Raw genomic sequence first — 17,315 nt, 5'->3', positions numbered from 1 at the left:
GAAGAGTTTTTGAGTCAAGTTATTCTCAGCTCCCATTGGTTCCCCTCCATCTACCATTGTTTTATAGTCACCTGTTATCTTATGTCAGTCACCGTGCCTTTTTCTAATTTCGCAGCGCAATCCTGATTAGGCAGTTTCACAGCGCATCATTCAAATTTAAAACTGACAGCGCTGCAAAATCATGGATTCATACATTTCGCAGCGAATCCTTCCCAAAATGTCAAATCCGTTAGGTGAGTCATAGGCAGTGTCTTCCCATGTCATCTCATGTACCCCTCTTATCACATTTCACCACTCATTGCCACTATCACCACCACTAGATCTGTTGATACACATGAATCATCATTTCCAAGAAAGACCACCGTGCATAAAACTTAATGATGGTCGTAAGTCTTGCATGAAATGACAAATCTGCAAGATTACAACTTGAAATATTTTAAACGGAAAAATTTAAAATTCAACTGCAAAGATAATCAAGCGAGGCTGATAATCAAGCGAGGTTAAATTCAAATAGAAACTGAATCACAATTCCAACCGGAGCTGGTAGTCATTGTTTGCGAAGATTTGGAAGAATCAATGGAGAAAAAGGAGCACAGATCCGGCAAATGTCTAAGGACTGAGCCTGAAGGCTTAGATATAACGCTTAGAAATAAAGAGGTGGAGAAAGCATTTAAAAAGGCCGAGTGCTGGAATTTTTGCAAAAAGTTACAAAGAGGGCACGCACAGGTAACTAAAGAATTTGCACTTAACTTCACAGGCTTGAATTCAAAAGTAGCCATGATAGAATTGCAGGTTTCGCCAAAAGTGATATCTACTGTGACAGAGATCCCACGAGGACAAGAGCAATGGTTTAAAAATTTCAAGTTTGACATGAATCCTTGCAAGGATTTTTTGAAGGATGAATTTATAAATGAAGATTTAAGTAAGGCAGTGCCCAGGAGTTATGTCAAAGAATATTATGCTCATTTACTCACCTGCATACAGAAATATCTGACTTGTGAAGGAAGGTATAACAAGGTTTACTCTTACCATTTTAAACTCCTTTGGCATTTCACCGAGAAGGTCTCCATAGACTTACCTTTTTATCTTTTCCGTAGTTTGAGTAAGATGTGTGATAAGGTACAGCTGAGGAAAGAGGATTGTGAAACCTCTTTGTTTCATCATGGTTTGATCAAAATACTAGTTTTAGATGGGCTCCAAAAGGTAGACAGAGATTGGAATTCATTCATTTTTATGGCTGGCTTCAAAAGCCAGACTGGCCTCACTCCTCTACCTGCTAGAGATTTTACAATAGCTTAGCTCCAAACAGAAGCAAGAGCTAAAAGAGTTCCAAATTCATAAGTAAGAAAACAAGTGAAGCCACTCATCATCCAAGATCAACCTCAGCAATCAACTAAGGAAAAAGCTCATGGTAAAAAGACTGTACCTGAAACAAGCACATCTGAAGTAGTCTCAAGGATAAGAACAAGAAGCCAGATGAATAAGGAAAAAGGTAAAGCTGTAGCAGTCGAAGAAAGTCTAGTGTCCAAGGGAAGTTTAAATGCCTTATTACAGGCTATTGACTTTGAGCAGTCTCTACCAGTTGAAATTGAGTTGATACAGTCAGAACAAGAAAGCACCAAGAAAGCCAAGGCCTAAAAAAGGCTTAAATTTGATGAGCCAGCTGAAGAGTTTGTTTTTAAAACTAGAAGACCTATGACAAGGAGATTCCAGCAAGTACAGGAAGCACTGTCAAGAACAGAGGAAACAGGGGAAGGGACACAACGTTGGCAAAAGAAAAACACAGGCAAAACAGTCATCACATCTAAAGAAGATAATATAGCAGACCTGAAGAGCCAATTAGAATCAGCTAAGCATGAGATTGCCAAATTGAAGAAAGCTGCTAGAAGACACACAGTCATGCAAGAAAACTATTATAAAACTCTATGGAAAGGGAATGCAACTGTAGAAGCCCAGGTGAATTCAGTGGTTGATGGCCATTCACAATTTCACACCTGGACAGTACCAGCAATCAAAGAAGCCAAGTACATCTGAAGGATCAATATGTAACTGAGAGCTGGGAATAAGGTTATGAAGAAACAAATTGAAGATCTGAAGGAACAGCTAAGCCAGCTTAAAGGACCTGCTAAATGAGTTTTCATTTCAAGTAAGATTCTATTTCAAAATTTTGATAAGTTTGCTTGATCTTATCTTTCTGAAGAAATCTAAATCCCTATTCGGCCTTTGGAAAGTCTAAAGAAGTTTTTGGCAATCAAGCACTCAGTTAATAAAGGTCTCAGGTTAAAAACAAGTTGTTTTAAATAACTCAGCAGTTTCGTAGCGCGCTAAGAAACTGCTGAAAGTGATGATTTCAACATAAATCAAGCAGTTTTGAAGTTGAAGCGGGAAAATTTTGAAGGACAGTTGTATACAACGAGAACACCTGAAGTTACAACAGCCAATCAGACTAGCACAAAGTGGAAATAAATAGTTTGAATCAAAAAGTGGCATTTTGTCATATCATAAGGAAATTGAAGCATGTATCAGACAGCTTGAATACGTTTTCCTTTTTGTTTTTGAAACAGTGGATGACACATCATCAAATCAGGTTTCATAACAGCGGACAACACATCAAAACGTGGCCACCGTCATATTTTGAGGGACAACAATTAAAAAACCGACTTATAAAGATTCGAAGATTATACAACCGAGAAGCAAGGATAGTCTCCTAATTTTTCTGGATAGTGAAGAAGATACAGCATCCAAGGTTAACATGGAGCATTAAACACCCATCTCAGCAAAAATGAAAGAGAACCAGATGTCATAGAAAGGAATCATCTTAATTAAAGCCATCATGCATGTAATATGAAGTTAGAATCATAGTTGATTTAGATCTCTAAAAAACTCCAGTCAACACTTTTTTGTATTTATTAAGTAGTTAGAGTTTAAGAGTTGTCAGTAATAGAAGTAGTTTTCGAATTCCCCTCATGCTTGAGGAGGAATCTCGATCAGTTAGAATAAGAGCTCTATATATAGCTGAAACAACAATGTAATCGGGGTTGGAAAATTTTATGGAAAAGCTTGTATTTGGCCTATGTAAGACTCATTTTCAGTAATACATGCTTGACTTTACTTCTCAGGATTCATGAAGGATTTTTTATGTTCAGAATATGTGATGTTGTCCTTTTCTTAATTCTTACAGTGGTATGGATGTATAATCACTCAGAATTCACTGAATGTGCTCTGACTTCCTGTATACATTTATAAACTGTGTGGTCCCATATGAGTTTATGTTCTGAATGTTTAAATGTTGAATGCCCTGACTTCCATGTAGGGTTGAGTTCATTGTTATATTGAGGTGTTGTTGACTCCATAAGCCCAATGGATAGTTTTGTTTAATGTGTTTCCACCATTCATATTTTTCACAGTTGTTCTATAAGAGTTAGCCATCATATCTTTAATCAAAATCATTAATCCATCAAGAGAGAGCCCTCTCAGGTTGAGGAGGCTAAGCATCAGCCTAAAGTAGGTTGAAATATTTACTTAGAGTCAACCTGACTAGCAGCCTATTAGGATCTGATTTTGAGATAACAATATCATTGATAGGATAAGGCGTAATATACTCTATCTGTCCATAACAAAATTTAGACATATGAAAATTTTTCTGCTTCGGAAGTAAAAATTCAATAGAAAAACAGAGATGACTGGTTCTTCACAGTGAATCGCCATTGTTGTGGCCACCAACACCCCCCCTCTTTGATTGGTATTAGCAATAACACCAAGCAAATGGGGACCCTTAACAAAAAATCCAAAAAAAACATTTTATCAAAATTTTTGTTTTTTAACTCCCTAAAGCTGTATCGCATCGCGAGAAGAGAGTGAGACGTTTTCCTATGCGCATAATAAGCTGCGAAGAAGCGACGCGAAATTCATCGCATCACTTATATTGTGAAGCGCTCTTAAATGAAAAACTTAAGGAATCGCTGACGGCCGATATGCGACGTCGCATATCGCAACATTGCATAAGCAGCACACAATGATTGGATGATTAAGTGCGATCTACGATATTGCGATCTGTGATGAATGCGATCATCAATTCCTACAATGACACATCTTGACGACGCAATCCTTGATACTGCGATACAAGTCGTAGAAATCACTCATCGCAAAATTTCCTTGACACAGTGTTCAAGGAAAGTTGTATGTAGACAAAAATTGGGCGCGCGCCTTAAAAGAAATTAATGATTGTACGCCAAAGTATCCAAGAAGGATTGTGTTGTGTTTTTCGAAGAGTCAGTTCATTATGAGTGTCATGATTATGCATTCATTAGAGCTTAAAGCTTTCATGTCAATCTTTTCGTCATTACTCTTTTCCTTTGCGTAAACTGTAAGACAACAACTAACATAAAGCAATGTGCAGGAAACATCTAAGGAAAAGGGGAAAGCATCAAATCTTGGAGAACAGAGAAGAGATGCCTTCGCAAACGGATGCTGCATGCAACAGGACCACGGATTCCAGAGTATCACTCAACAGATACTGATGGAAATAGACTATCCAAGACTCAGAGTCAAAGGCGCACAAAAGCAACATGTTTACAAAAGATCCTCAAGCTTAGACTGGGTAAAGCAAAAAGAAAAACGCTAAAGAGGGAAAACGCACCACATTAGCCTGGAACAAAGAACAGAAGCAGTTTTCAATACAGAAAATTTTTGAGAGAGCAAAGTCCCTAACTTATTCAGTCGTTTGCAAGGCCGGAAACCGAAATAGCAACAACACAATCAGTTTGAGAGAAATTTGGGTTATTAGCAAGTATACACACAGTGGATACACCAAGCCAGAGGAAGATTTTCGAAAATATCTTCTAGTTTGTCAGAAAGCAGTGCCAGCTCTTGTTATTTCTATTTTCATAGCTCAAACGAAAGGAGAAGACAACCAACCGACTCTTCCCAGGAGAATGTTGCATTGCTTACAGCACTGAGGAGCAAATACAGAAATGGTTAGAAATTAGATTCAAATTTTACAAATAAATTTGCTTTAGTAGAAGGGCGGTCATTTGAAACCGTGTCCTAAATTTATGTAATTAAGATTAATTAGTTAGCAATATTTAAACGCTTCTTAGGCATTTGGAGAACGATCCGGAAATTTGTCAAAAAACTTGTCCTCAGAACATGCACTTTTGCACCCTCGGAGGGGGTTTTTGATGAATGGATGGATCGAGATTTATCAATGTTTGCATTTAATGTCTGCTACTGATGTTGCACTTCTGTACTCTTAGTAGATGTTAGAACAAGTAGAGATAAATCGTTATTGCTTGAAGCTTATGAGTGGAACCAGTCATAAATGGTACTTTTATCTCTTGACCAATTTCTGCTTATATTCTTAAAGTGATATGCAGTTTTCAGTTGTTTATATGTTAATGCATGAATGTGTGGGTTACCATTTGGCACTTCTATATGGTGGAGTCATTTATTTGTGCTTGATATATGAATAACTTATTATGCGATATGTTGTTCACAATTGTTTTGCTTAACTTTTTATGCAGAATGGTTTATCTTAATTGATTTCTATTCTTATGATAGCTGAATGATCTTTATTACCAGTTATTGTTCGAAATCTCTTTAGATCGCATAATAGAAGAAATACACCCTGGGTTAGCGTAGATTAGATGTGTTGTTTCTCATTAGATTACAATAGCATAGATTTAGTTTAGAAGTTTGAATTAAATTAGCTTTAAATACTCCTAGATCAACATTATCCAACTCTACACACACACACACCCCTTAGATTGGGAAATTGGTCCCATTATCCCCAGTTGGACCCGCTATACCAAACGGATAAGGAGTTGCCAGCCAAGGTCCGGACCAGGTGGGTATCCCCCTTGTTGTCGACCCGATTTTCGGGGCTTCAATAGAGTCAATGCTCAACAGTCAAGTATGTTATCCTTTCAAATGCTCTGACCTCTTTCACAATAGCCCTCACTTTGCTTATATAGTAATTGAGTTAGGGTTGCCAAGCTCCTCCTTGAGTTCACTAGGGAAAAAGCAATGAACTTGCCATGCTTTTCAACTCTTTCCCATTTTCCCCCTTCTTTCAGATTAGAAATCCTCTAAATACGTTGAATTTGGATGTTTCCTTGCTTTTCTTGAGTAATTTTAGGAACAAATATCTAGATATTGGTGAGTCAATTCGTTCCTTTGACCCTTGGAACTTCACCAAGTTTCACTAACGTCATTCCCATACTAGAAACATGATTTAGTAGGGTCACTAACGCACCTCCAGGCTTCGTAACAAGCTTTATAAAATAGTATTTTAGTGCACACCTAGCGTTAGTGTGGAATCAAGGCCTGTGATTGTGGTCTTTGTTTCAGCTATCATGTCTTTCCCCTCTAAGTTGATGAGGAGGTCAATTTGTTGTATAACACTCTAAGCGCCCCCAACACAGTCGTATTGTCACTGTCGTATTGTCAATTTGTTGTTTCAGTTATCTGTTACGCAGTAAATTGTCACTGTCTCCTTGTCAGTCTCCCTGTTGTGTCATGAAATCAAATGCACCATGATCATGCTCTCTTGACTGGCCAAATGACCCACTTTGCCAAATTTTATTTCATCAGTGCGATTGTTATTAAAATAACCGCGCTGACTGGCGGCTGATAGTGTAACTGATGTGCTGCCAGCGCGGAAGCACACGGGTTTTCCGCGCTGGTCGAATTTCATGAGCCAGCGCATCCTATGAAAGTGTTGAGCCGCGCTGACACAACCTGCTCCGTTATTATGATGCGCTGTCAGCGCTCCAGTTCAGTGTTACACCCGCGCTGATCCAGTTTGGGCGAATTTGTTCCAACAGCCAGCCTTCTAGATGGTTCCAGACTTGGTTGTTGGCCTTGTGAGTATCCCCCTCCCTTCTATGGCATGCCTGTTCATCATTTGAAACCACCTTCCTTGAAGATAAGCTCATCCTCCCCCCATTCATGGATACCTCTCCTCCTATTTAAGCCTCCACCATTTCCATGAGCAGCTAGTTTTGGATAGTGTGAAATTCATAGTGCTTAGACTGCTACTGCTAGTAGGTAGTTGGTGTGACAAGTGTGGTTTTGCTAGAGGAAGCTTAAGGAAGGTTGTGAGTATTGAGTGTGTGAGAGAGAGCTTTGTTTTGGGAGAATCTACCTCCAAGGGTGAATGCTTAAGAGACTTGCTGGCTGGACCCTCTAGAGAAGGACTCAGCGTCAGAACTTTGGTTGTACCTTTCTCTGTTATTGATTAATAATAGATGACTATTGTTATGGTTCCATTATCATTTGTCTTTGCAATGGTTAATGTGAATTACATCCTTTCTGGCTGATGTATAATTGCTTTTATTAGATTTCATGCTTGTGTTTGTCTTTCTCTTCGTGTGTGCAGGTATCTATTCACGGAGATCGTGGAGGATCGTGACAGGCTAGAGCGAAGGAACGAGAGCGGCATCTCTTCATCAAACAATAGCGTTGGAATCCAAGTAGGTGTTCATTGCCTCTCTTTTATTTGCAATTAGGGACTTGCACAGTAGCATTGATTGATTGTTGCTAGACCCGTTCTGGGCTAGTAGGGATCGCCTCTATCCGTAGAGGGATTTAAACTCCAACAATTTGGCGACTCCGTTGGGGAGATGGCCTTTGTCTCTTTTTGTTCATTCTTGTGTTTGAGTTTGATTGTGACTCTCTTTTCGAAATTGGGGATTAGTTCTCTGCTTTTAGACTTCCTGGTTCAGCCTGGGAGGTGTATAAATTGTTTAAAGAGTTCTGGCCTTGGTTTGGGAGTTTTTTCTTGATTCTGCCTTTTTTTTAGCCTCAACGCAGTTTGTATCAAAAAAATCACACTGACAGCGCATAACTATCTCTTTGACCCCGTTGTCATCGCGCTTGTACGTAAAACAGTCGTGACGGTTCTGAAATCGAACCAACGCGCTTAAGTCGTGTCCTTCCATGCTGACAATGCCTAGTCGCTATGCGTGACCTCTTGTCAGCGCATTGTTGCTGAGCGCTACCCGCGCTGATCCTGTAAAATTGAATTTGTTTCAATTTTGCCTCCTGAGCCTGTTGGTTTGACTATCTCCATCTCTTTCTACTTGGTTTATGACTTGATATTTATTGTTTGAATTTTGAAACACTTGCTTGCGAAGTCTTGTCGGACGAATTTCGTTTTTGTGTCCCGTGACCTAGTGCCATCATCCAGCTTTCACTGGATTGACCTTGTTTTATTCACTTGTTCACAAAAGTTCGTTGCTACTTGCCTTTGCTATTGCGGAAACCTTCCTCTTTTTGCTTTCTTTGCTTGGTTGCTTGAGGTGATTGTCGTTGGACCAGTCCTCAGATTGTTTCACTACCCAGACACGGATCACAGTTGCTTGGGTTCAATCGGCTCTTTTCACGCTTGTTGTTTTTGTCATTGAGTGATTTTATTTCTCTTTACTCGGTGTTGTTGTCTCTCAAAATTCATCTTAAGTGCACGGTGCCATTGAAAAAAAAATCAAACTAGTGTCTTTTGCATTCAATAGTTAATGAAAAGAAGAGCATTTCATTCATTTGTGTTCTCAAAAGAAAAATTTCATTTCTTTGTCATTAGCTGCATTAGATTGTTTGATTGTTTGAGTTCATTTTGTTTGATTGAAAACTCTTAACCCTCTCATAGTTAGAATTCATCAAACGAAATGGTATTCTTTGGCATGTAGTTTGCATCTAAGTAATTGTGAGAGATCACACGATAAGGCCTGAAACCGAAACTTAATTCAAGATCAACCATAAAATAAACTGAATAAACCTAAAAACGCATTGGAACTTAACGCAAACATCTAGAGGTCTAGGTTAGAGACATGTTCCGGCGTCTTCAAACATAGTCACTATTGTTTCACATTATGGTTGGGTGATTCCTCCTTCTGTGACTCGATAGTGGTCTAACATGGACTATGCTCCCACGTACCATCATGTATATAGGGAGACCCCACTAGGCTTTTATCCTTGATCCATAGGAAGCTGAGTCTGCCGCCATGCGAGCCGTAACGCACCGAACACAGCATTCGGGAAGATTGACTGCAGTACGGAAAGTCCTTGGTTCTCATACGATTGCCAAGGTGTATAAGCAGTTTTACGGATTGCTTGGTAAACCCTTTGCCTAGAATCTCCAGAGCAGTCACTTTTGATCCTTTTCGGACTCCCTAAATGAAAAGGTGCCAGTGAGCTTCTTGTCACTTCATGCTCATTAAACATTCGAAGGAGACTAGAGTCATCTTTTCGTCCTTTTCTCGACTCTTGAAACATGAAAAGGTCAAGTTTAGTTCCTGTGTCTTAAAAATTTATTCGGCCACGATAACATTACCTGGTTAGATTTTGTGTGTGTTAGTTTGAGTAGGGTCTTTATCGTTAGTTTACTTTAGGGTTTTGTGCAGGGTTTGTCATCCTGGCTGACCTGTCAACTCCCAGTCCAAGTGATCAAGGTTCTCCATCCTCTGTTGCTCCTGAGGTACCAGTTGTAAGCGATACTCTTCCGGTTATCCCGAGTATCCAGCCTATCAACGTAAGTGCCCCGGGCGACGAGGATTACAAAGAAGATTGGAACCCTATCTGGTAGCCTGACGAGGACGATATTCCTGTTACCCCTCCCGATATGTCGTCTCCGATGTCTACTTCCCACATGGATGAGACATCTCCCAGCACAGGTGAGACACCCGTGGTGTCAAATGTTGAATCTCCCATTCCAGCTACTTCCCCACTCCCTCCATGGTATCAGTCGATGAGGGATAGAATAGCTGCCAGAATGCCTTCTACGACTATATGGGACCCTAGTCTCATTGCCACCACGGAACCTTTTCTTTCGCAACCCCCTAATACGCCTGTTACTTCAGTTCCCACGATTCCAACTGTTTCTATAGCGTACTCAACTCCAGTCGTCAGTGCTGTGACAACATCTTCATCTACGAACCCTGGGGCTGGTCCCTCTCAAGGTCAAGTGATTAATGGCCAGTTGGGACTTTTGTCTAGAGTCATCGATCCTGCACAAAGTGCTCAACACTCTTCTGGTCCTGTTCCAGGAGGGGGGCCGTATGATGCCCATGGGCAACCCATTGTGGACCCGAACTACCAAGGTCCACTCTTCTATTATGATTCTATCGGTCAGTACCTCCAGTTCGCTCAATCCGTGCCTCTTCAACCTTTCGTTGAAGTCTTGGTACCATTATCCATTACTTATGATCCCGGTACTCATTCTTTTCATGGGGGCCAGGCGATTCCTGGATAGCCTCAAGGACCACCTAATCTAGGCCAGCCACCTTATGTGCAAGCCCCCCAAGGGCAACCACTTTATGGCCAGTCTTACCTAGGACAATCTGGGGGCCCACAAGGACAACCCTACCCGGGACAACCTTCGGCCATTGGTGGTCCATCCTTTTCCTATCAGAGTCAACCTTCTGGTTACCCGGGGCAACCCGGTACCGAGCAAAGTTACCTGCATGGACAACCAGGACAGCCTTACATCCAACAAGGCCAACCTGGTCTCCAGCAGGGTTATCCCACCGGACAAGCTGGGCAAAAATATACTCCTCAAGGTCAACCAGTAGTCCACCAGGGGTATCCTTCTGGGTAGTGGGGAAACCCTACGTGCAGCAGGGCCAACCCACTGCTCAGTCTAGTCTTCTTTCTGGGCAAGGGGGGCAACCCTACGTACAGCAGGGCCAACCCACTGCTCAGCCCGTGCATCCTCCTAGGCAAGGGGGGCAACCCTACGTACAGCAGGGCCAACCCACTGCTCAGCCCGTACAACCTCCTGGGCAAGGGGGGCAACCCTACGTACAACAGGGACAACCCACTGCTCAGCCAGTACAACCCTCCGGACAAGCAGGCCAACCTTCTATACAGCAAGCCCAACCCACTGTCCGTCCTACTCATCCATCTGGACAGGCTAGCCAACTGCAAGGTCAACCCGCCATCCAGCCAACTCGACCATCTGTTCCGCAAGGACAACCCTTGGTTGCTCAAGGACAACCTGGCACCCAGCAAGTACGTCCTTCTGGGCAAACAGGTCCATCCCTAATTCAACCAGGCCAACCTTCCGGCCAGATGATCCAAGCCCAGCCAGTTCAAGGACATTATTCTGGGCCTCAAACTCAATTGGGTTATCAAATGCAAGGCAGGCCACAGCCCCAACCTTCCTACCAAGCGCAGCCTACTTATCAGGCTCAGTATGGAGCCCAGCAAATATATGGCTACCAGCAACCCCAGGGGCAAACTCAGTTTACCCCTTATCAGAATTATCAACAGATTCAGGTCACTCTTTACCAAAATTATCAGTATGCTACAACTGCGGGTCAAGTTGCTAACACATGGGGTGCTGGGGGGCAGACCCAAGGACAACTGTCTGCATATGGAAAAAATCCGTATGGGCAGAACCCCTATGGACAAGGTCCCTATGCACCAGGCCCTTTTGGGCCAGGTCCATCTGGACAAAGTCCCTATGCGCCAGGCCTTTTTGGTCCAGGTCCATCTGGACAGAGTCCATGGGGGCAACCACCATCTGGTTGGAACCCTAATACTGCCTCGAATCCACAACCACAAATGTCCTTTAACCCTCAGTTGCCATTTTTAGTGACATTGGAACTTCCGGATGTGTCCAAGTTAACGAATGATCCCATTCTGCATAACCCGTATTGGCCACCAGTTCCAACTAAAATACCCGGTGATTGTCCAGAATTTGATGGCAAAGCTGGTGAAGATCCTCAAGCCCATGTTATGACCTATCCCCTTTGGTGCTCATCGAACTCATGGCTTGATGACTCTATCCGACTTCGCCTCTTTCAAAGAACTCTCACCGGCTCAGCCGCTAAGTGGTACATTGAGCTGAATCGCGGCATGTTTCAAGATTTCAACTCGCTGGCTATGGCGTTCTTAACCCATTTTCAGTTACCCATTCGGTACGAGACGGGGACACATCTCCTCACGTCTCTCAAACAGGACATGGCGACCCACATATCTGATCATATACATGAGTGGAGAAGGCATCATCGCTTGATCAAATTCTGGATTCCTAATCAACTCCTGACCGATTGGTTCACAACTTCCTTTGTCCCTGCGATTGCGTGAGACATAGCCATGGGAGCTTGTGTAACTGAAGAGCAAGCGATCGCGCGAGCTCAGTACCTAGACTTAGTATACTCTCAGTCGGATACTCTATATGATTATTTGCCAGACGCCCCGAGGCCTGGACAGACCAAGGCTCCGCCCAAACCATCTGTTGATGGAGTCATTGGCTCTGTTAATTCGTCATCAAAGAAATCGGCCGCGAACCCTGGGAAGCAAAAACAAAACGCTTCTAATGGAAATGCTCCTCAGGGCCAATCTAATCCTGGAAGTACCTCCGAGCTAAACACCGTCCAGTCCACCACGGCAGATAAATCCTCAAAAGGGAAAAAGAAAGGGAAAGCTAAAGATAAATCTGGACAGCCCAAGCAGGATGCCCCTAAGCCTCCACCCGAGGAAGGAGCTAAACAAAAACCTAAGTATCCTTGTCTCATCTGTGATGAGGATCACTACACTAAGGACTACCCAAGGTGGTCTGAAGTTATTCAGTTATTGAAGGGTGCTCCTGGGACTCCTGCCGTGCTTAAAGAGCCTTTCCCTTCCCAGCAGACCCAAATGGTGGCAGGCCCATCTCAACCCTCTTCCTCGTTCAGTTCTCAAGTGTTCATGGCTGGCACGATTCCCATCCATTTTTCAACTCGAGAGAAAAACTATCCATCTCGTGCCGGGAAAGAGCCAGAGGTTCCCTCCAGCGCTCCTCCGTCTAGTTCTGGTCCTCTCCACATCGAAAGGCCCAGCACTGAGACGATCCCCCGACCCCCTCCAAAAGGTGTACTCAGGAAGTCATCTTACAACCCTAATGCTCGTGCCGCCCAGCACTATAGCATTGTTGAGGACGTAGCTCAGGCTCCATCTACTATGTCCGCTTTAGAAGTCCTCCAGAGCTGCCCCTCCCAGAGGAAGTCCCTGCTATCAGCAATTGGTGGCATCGACCCGACAAATTCAGATTTGATTTCTTTCAATCTCCAGGGTTTTACACAGAGACTGCCTCACCAAGTCGCCTTCCTTATATAGGTCATCATCAATAGCAGAACGATTAATCGTACGGTTATTGATGAAGGTGCCTCAACCTGCATCATGTCTGTTGCTTGCTGGAAGGCGATTGGTTCCCCTGCTATGAGTCAGTCCCCTACGACGTTAGAAGCTTTCGATGGAAGAGAGTCTCATCCTGACGGTATCCTCCAACGATTGCCCATCTCTTTGGAAGGGAAGACCATAGAAGTGGAGGTCGAAGTTGTCGACGCCAATCTGACCTACAACCTCCTCCTCGGACGAAGCTAGACATACGCCATGCAAGCCGTGGCTTCCTCCTTGTTCCGTGTCATTCGTTTCCCTCACCAGGGGAAGATTGTCACGGTGGACCAGCTCTCCTTCTTCGCCTCTTCTTCTGAAGGTAATGTGCCATTCGTGGAGCATACCTCCAAGTCACTCGAGAGCATGGGTGCCAGAATTTTCAAGGATCCCACTTTAATGGGAGTCTTTCCCCTCCCACCTCCGAATCTCGCCCCTATTAACATGATCTCTGTACGCTCTGATCCGTGGGTTCTTCCTCCTGCTAATCAGGAAGACTCTTGGGGTGATATGATGCCGTCGAGCCCTGCCGAACTCAACTACATCGAGATTGTTGCTGCATCGGCTCCCCCTGATGAACCTGATCTCCCGAGCAGTGTTCCCGATTCGTATGATCATTTCCCTTGGCTAGGAGATGAGGCTACTTCGGATCCATTGAAGGAAATATTTCCTTCCGACGAAGCCATCATAGAGACAATGTCTCTCGAAGAGCCCCCTTGGTTAGATCACCACCATCGCTCTTCATTTCTCCCTCCCCATCCGGAAATGACCGTATGTCTCGAGCGGTTTGCTTCATGTGTCCCATCCCCGCCCCTCCAAACACCCATTCAGCTTTATCAACTGTCTTCAAAGGGAAATATGGTAAATATCACGCAAACCCAACCAATCGACATCTCTGTCAAACCAGGGATTGTCGAGCACATACATATCGGAGTCACTTGCACTCCTGAGGAAGTTCAACTCTATACTGCTTTATTTCGCAAATTTCGTGATGTATTCGCATGGTCCTATGAGGAAATGCCTGGTATCGATCCTAGTATAGTGGTGCATGAAATACCTACATATCCAGGTGCTAAGCCTGTTCGTCAGCGCTTACGCCCTGTGCACACCCGAAAGGCTGCAGCCATCAAGGCCGAAGTCGAAAATCTTTTTAAATTTGGTTTCATTTACCCATTCCCCTTACGGATTGGGTGTCTAATATAGTCCATGTGAATAAAAAGCAGGGCACTATCCGGGTCTGTGTTGACTATCGTGATATCAATCGTGCCTGTCCGAAGGATAACTTCCCTATGCCCTTCATCGATCAGCTTATTGATGAGTGCGCCGGAAGTGAAATTTACTCATTTATGGACAGCTTCTCTGGCTATAACCACATCAACATTGCACCCACAGACCAGCATAAGACAGCTTTTATTTGTCCTTGGGGCACCTTCACCTATAAGAAGCTTCCTTTCGGTCTAAAGAATGTCGGCGCTACATTTCAACGTGCAATCTCTTATGCCTTTCACGACATTCGTCACATTGTACAACCTTATCTGGATGATCTCCCAGCTCATTCAGCTAAGCGTCAGGACAACCCCTCTCATCTTCGCGAGATTTTTCTCCGCTGTCGACACTATCGAATTAGGCTTAATCCTCATAAGTGTGTCTTCTGCGTAGAATCAGGCCGACTCCTCGGGTTCATCGTCTCCCAAGAAGGCATCCGTCTGGATCCCCTCAAAGTTGAGGCCATTTTGAATCTTCCTCCCCCTGCCTCTCTGCAGCAATTACAGAGCTTGCAGGGCAAAGCGAATTTCCTCAGACGATTCATTCCGAATTATGCCGAGGTGGCTAAGGGTTTCACAGGGTTATTAAAGCGACACACACCCTTTCGTTGGGATGCCATCGTCCAGGAGTCTTTCGAGCGACTCAAAGACCTCCTTGTCTCAGCCCCACTCTTAAGACCTCTGAACTACCACCGTGATTATTCTCTCTATCTAGCTGCCGCTGACACCACCATCGGCATGGTTCTGGTGCAGGATGATGATGGCAACGAGCACGTTATCTATTACCTTAGTCGCAATCTCTTGGATACGGAAACTTGCTACGCGTATGTCGAGAAGTTGGCATTGGCAGCTGTCTGCGCCGTCCAACGATTCCGGCACTATATCCTGTTGCGCACTACGACCATGATTTCCGACTGCAACCCAATGACCTACATCTTGTCGCGTTAGCTGCTGGGGGGCAAGTACTCGAAATGGATTGTCATCCTACAAGAGTTTGACTTGGAATTTATTGCTGCCAAGTCTAAGAAATCTCTGGTCTTTTCAGAATTGCTCTGTTCTTTGCCATCCCCTTCTGTACCATCTCGTTCAGAAGAGCATATCCCGGACGAAACGTTGTTTCTAATCAGCACCCTCGACCCTTGGTATGGGGACATCATAGTATATTTGTAGACGTCTTCCTTCCGTCCTAATGTATCGAAAGACGCTCGACGGAGGATTCGTTACCAATCACAACCCTATCGCATTATGGGCGATACCCTGTACCACCTCGGTGTTGATTTTGTTCTCCGCCGATGTTTGACTCTCGAGGAGGCTGAGCGGGTATTGAATGACTGCCGCTCCGGTGCTTGTGGCGGCCACATGTCCAGATATGCCACCGCCCAGAAAATCCTCCGTGCTGGTTATTTCTGGCCTTCTATCTTCAAGGATTGCATCCTTGCCGTCCGTGCATGTCATGAATGTCAGGTCTACCACCGGAAAATGCGTGCACCTCCTGCACCACTGCACCCTGTTGTTACCGTAGGTCGATTTGCCAAATGGGGCATCGATTATACGTCTTGTAACCCTCGTTCGGTCGGGGGGCATGGGTATATCATCGTTGCCGTGGATTACTTCACCAAATGGGCCGAAGCGATGCCTACAATGAACGAAGACGGTTACACAGCGGCGCAGTTCTTGTTTAATCATGTCATTACTCGGTTCGAAGTCCCCCAGGCTATCGTCACGGATCACGGAAAACATTTCCGTAATCACATGATGACGGAACTAACGACCCAGCTAGGCTTGCGTCAAGATAGCTCGACGCCGTATTACCCTCAATCTAACGGCCAAGTTGAAGCTGTGAACAAAGTTTTGATCACAATGCTCCAACGTACCGTGAATATGCACAAGTCTAACTGTCATCTGATGTTGTTCCCCGCCTTGTGGGCCTATCGTACCTCCGTGAAGGACGCCACCGGTTTCACTCCTTTTCAGCTCGTTTATGGACTGGCGGCCACCCTTCATGTTGAGTGTGAGATCCCTTCGTTAAAGTTAGCTGTCAATTTGCTTCCCAACACCACTCCGGTGGAGGAACGGCTTCTTTATTTAGAACGGATAGACAAGACTCGTCGCTTAGCCTCTCTGGCTATTGAAGTGCAGAAGAAGAGGGTTAAGGCTCACTTCGACAATACTATTCAACCTCGTTCCTTTGTTGAGGGAGATCAAGTACTGCTCTATGATCAAGCTAAGGATACGCTGGGGGCAGGTAAACTCGAATCCATGTGGCTAAGCCCCTATATCGTGAAGAGAGTTTTGCAAAAGGGGTCATATGAGCTGATCGACTACGAAGGGAATCCTCTCGACAAGCCCTGCAACGGGCTCTATTTGAAAAAATAATATGCATGATTTCGTGCTCCTAGTTTGTACATACGTGTGTTCTTATAAAGTGTGTTATGTGTGCATGATTTCTTGTTTTGCTCTGGTGTGAAGGCGTGTTTGCCTCTTATTTTGTTTTCTGCTTCTTGTGCAGATGTCTAGTACACCTTATGTTGGCTTCGCCGATGGCGCCTGCCGTAGTACTTGGAATTTTTCTTCTGCGGCATGGGCGATCTACGATCCCCACGGAGAGTTGCTAGACCTTCAAGGCATGTGCTTGGGCCGTACCACCAACAATGTTGCTGAATACAGTGTTGTAATTGAATTACTAGCCGAAGTAGTTGATCTTGGCATTCGTGCATTGGTGGTAAACCTGGACTCTCAACTTGTCGTCCATCAGCTCAACGGGCGATATTCCGTCAGAGACCAACGCATTCTAAGGTTGTATTTATGTGTGAGATTGTTAGAAAGGAATTTTGATTACATCACATATCAGCACATTCCGAGATGATTAAACACGTTAACCGATGCATTGGTAAACCA

The sequence above is a fragment of the Pinus tabuliformis genome, chromosome 8 (assembly GCF_031772625.1).
Source record: "Pinus tabuliformis cultivar Carrire ecotype Pingquan chromosome 8, CPIR1, whole genome shotgun sequence".
In the NCBI taxonomy this organism is placed as follows: Eukaryota; Viridiplantae; Streptophyta; class Pinopsida; order Pinales; family Pinaceae; genus Pinus; species Pinus tabuliformis.
This window is presented reverse-complemented; position numbering follows the sequence as displayed.